The following is a 3,463-nucleotide window of genomic DNA, read 5'->3' on the forward strand; positions in this document are numbered from 1 at the left end:
CCGTTCCAGGCGTGGCAATTTTGAAGTGTATCGCAATACTTGCATCGTTGCAGGGTTTATAAAACACGTTGAAGTAGACAAATGGCTGTTTTCATATTACTGGCCTTAGTGAACATGTGAATTTATGAGCACTGTACCTAATGCTGAAGTATATGGCTTTCATTTTCTATATTTGAACAGTTATGGATGTGCTGGTTTGTGTATGTATTTTCCGGCCACGGAGCAAGTTAAACTCACCGGTCTGTGCGGTCGTGACGCCACAGTTTACTGTCGGTCCCTTCACATCACCCGCTGCTACAGCACTGACGCCAAAAGTGTAATTGGAGTATGATACAGGATTCTCCACGACGTATTGAGTCGTCGATGCTTCCAAGGATGAGTCGTTGTTGAATGTTTCTCCAGACCAGATCACGTCGATCGTGGTGGCAACATCGTATTTGACGACGGTGCAGCCGCTGTCAGGGTTGGGAGCATCCCATCTTACCTCCAGACTCAAGTCTTCAGCATTCTGTACGCACACCAAGTGGTCGGGAGCTGGCAGGTTTAGAAACAAATTCATGGATGACGGCGCAGAAAAAAAGTTGAGTGTGGACATATTGGCGCATGCTCCTAGGTTTGTCTATTTTATTTACCTATATATAATTACTGTTTTTTTAAGTTTAAAGTTGCGTTAGCACAAAGTCAATGCAGCGAATTATGCAATGTGATGGAAGAAAATAGTTGATTATTCATATTCGGGCATGATGACGCACGAAATTCTTTTTTGAGAAATAAGTTACTAAGGGGAGCGTCTGGGGCAAAATCTATCTCGGTTATTTACGGACGGATCGATTCGAAATTTGGTACACATATGTAAAATCGAAAATGATTACTTTTTTGTTCATGTAAATTTAAAAAAAAAATGAAAGAAAACGTGAAATTCATAGAAAACGAGAAAAAGAGGGGGTCTTTTATAAATCTATCTCCTTCTAGGATTTTCAAGCTACAACATCGAGACACATATCATTCGATTCGTCTTTTTATTCTCTATCTAATAAGTGGGCAGTTTCTTATTTCGAATTTGTTCGGGAGTTATGGGGGTTTTTCTGAAAATTTAGCGTTTTACCCCACCCCCCCCGCTTTTTTTTTGCATATATAATCCGAACTAATTCGAAATTCAAAAATCTGTCCACTTAATCGATAGAGCACGAAAAGACGAATCGAATTGTATATCTTTCAATGCTGTAGCTTGAAAATCATAGGAGGAGATAGATTTTTGGTCCGAAAAAGTCAAGTTTTCAGGAGATCCAAAAAACCAAACATCGGTATCATATTTACTTTAGGGTCCATTGCTTGCAAGGCGCTGGATCTCCAGCTTTGTAATTAACCGTTACTAAGCTTATTACTCGTAAAAACGAGGGTGTCATCACTGCCAGTGACTCGTAGCACGGCAGCACAGCGAAATCACCAACACCACTCACGACGACTGACCAAACGGCACTGAACCTTCCCACAATGCACTCGCTCTCTGAGCTCTAGCGAGCGATGGAAACTACGCACACACATGGTTCAGATACAACTAGACGCGCATTTTTCTGAGCTTTAATTTGATATAAAAAACGCAATAAGTCGAAATTTTCGAGTTTTGCCCCAGGCGCTCCCCCTAAATGTATCATGCAAAATAATGGCTAGTTTTTACCGATAGTGATAGTCGCCCCATGAGTTTGGGCCGGGGTTCCTTCCCCTGCTGCATTCCTGGCAGCCACGGTAACGTTGTACTCGGTGCAAGGCGTCAAGCTCCCGATGGTGTAAGAAATTTGTTCAGTGCTTATAAAGTCGTTGGGTTCGTCGTTGGGGTACCACCGAATGATGAAATCCTTGAATTCGCCGTTCATTTGCAACGGGCAATCCCATGCGATGCTCAGGCTCTTCGCTGTATTTGCTGTCACTCTCAGCGACACTGGGGCGGACGGGGCTGAATATTGACCAAGATATTAAAGAGCTAAAATTCTTTATAGTGCCATATCTGGTTCTATCGGAGTTTATTCCCATGATATCTTCCAGCAAAGCAATATTGCAAAACTACAGGTATGGCTACTTCATTGCATCATTGTGCGAACGAGGAACAAGTAGATTCAGATGCAACAAGTAGCTTTCCAACTAAGCATACGTACAACTAGGCTTGAACAATTAACTAATATTACTTTAACAACTAAGATTTCCAATCTTAAGAAATTAACAGCAGCAAAAAATAACTCATTTCTATTAGCGAATCATTTAATTTTTGTTCCTACAAATTCAGCCACCAATTATTAGGGACAACATGAGTATTAATGAGAAATGTCCATTCATGGGTATGATGTTCATGTTTATCGATTACCCGTCACGGTAAATACTAGACAGATATTTGCCATAAATGATTGTGTTGGCTATTGTAGCTGTACTCACGCTCCTCTTTTGTTTTTACTGGACACGAATGAGGTTCACCAGGACCACAGCCTGCCACAACGGCCCTCACTTCGAAGATGTAAAACGTGTATGGGATTCGCCGTTGAAGTACATATTCTGACGTCGCCGCGTCGACGAAGGTGTTGTTCTTGTAAACTTCCTCGGTCGAGATGACAGCGGCTGTATAGTTTACGCTATACTGCGAAATTTCACAAGTCGTTGATGGCGCAGTCCAGTGCACCTTGAGGCTCAAGTCATCTTCTTGTGAACAGGATACGTCCTGAGGAGCTGTTCACAAAGATAGACAATGTTTAATGTAAAGCTGCAAACGTACTTCCTATAGACTTTGCGAATTCTGCAACGAAAATATCATAAATTTATCTATTTATTATCAAAACTAACATTGAAATGATTCTAAATACTTAATTTATATAGAATTGCAGTTTTTCTCCCGATAGAAGGCTACTAGAAACGGTCACTAGATTGATACAGAAAAAAAGTCAAAAGTCCATTCTAGGGGTTACATCACGCCGTGCATTGGCATTGATCACAAGTTTAATATGCAATAAATATTCAGGGTAACCACGACATTTCTTCGCACCTGCAAGACCTGGACACAAAACATCAGAAGCCTCCGGGCCGATACTAGACCCGTCTGCTCTCAGAGGCTGCACCGCGACGGTGACCGCAGCGCAGCTTCTTAGGGAGAACCCATCGCATGAAGAGGTTTCGGTGGCGGGGGCATCAACCAGGCATGATTGGTCGGGTTGTTCGTCCGAGTGCCACGTGACCAAGAATTTGGTTACGGCATTGGTGGAATTTTTCATTTCCCAGGCCACGTGTGTTCTATCATCTTCGCGGCACGAGCTGCAGGTTGACCACTATATCTTTCAAAAGTAAGGTTAATATTTATGGCCAGCTAATTTAAGTAGGCTCAACAGAGTTTTAGAATTATATACATATATCTGCAGCATATAATATTTGAACATCTTACAAAGTGACAAAATTCTCAATGCTCTATTATTTATGCAAATGA

At 41.7% G+C, this 3,463-nt stretch overlaps 1 long non-coding RNA gene across 1 annotated transcript; it reads right to left on the minus strand.

Moving 5' to 3' along the window:
* Positions 1-1,889: 1,889 nt before the first annotated feature.
* On the minus strand, positions 1,890-2,514 carry LOC125177983. Its single transcript, XR_007156739.1, has 2 exons — positions 2,428-2,514; positions 1,890-1,954 (listed from the first exon to the last, which is right to left on the minus strand). It is a non-coding gene; the product is annotated as an uncharacterized LOC125177983 (long non-coding RNA).
* Between the last annotated feature and the right edge of the window lie 949 nt (positions 2,515-3,463).

The sequence above is a fragment of the Hyalella azteca genome, unplaced genomic scaffold, assembly GCF_000764305.2.
Source record: "Hyalella azteca isolate HAZT.00-mixed unplaced genomic scaffold, Hazt_2.0.2 contig6214, whole genome shotgun sequence".
NCBI lineage: Eukaryota > Metazoa > Arthropoda > Malacostraca > Amphipoda > Hyalellidae > Hyalella > Hyalella azteca.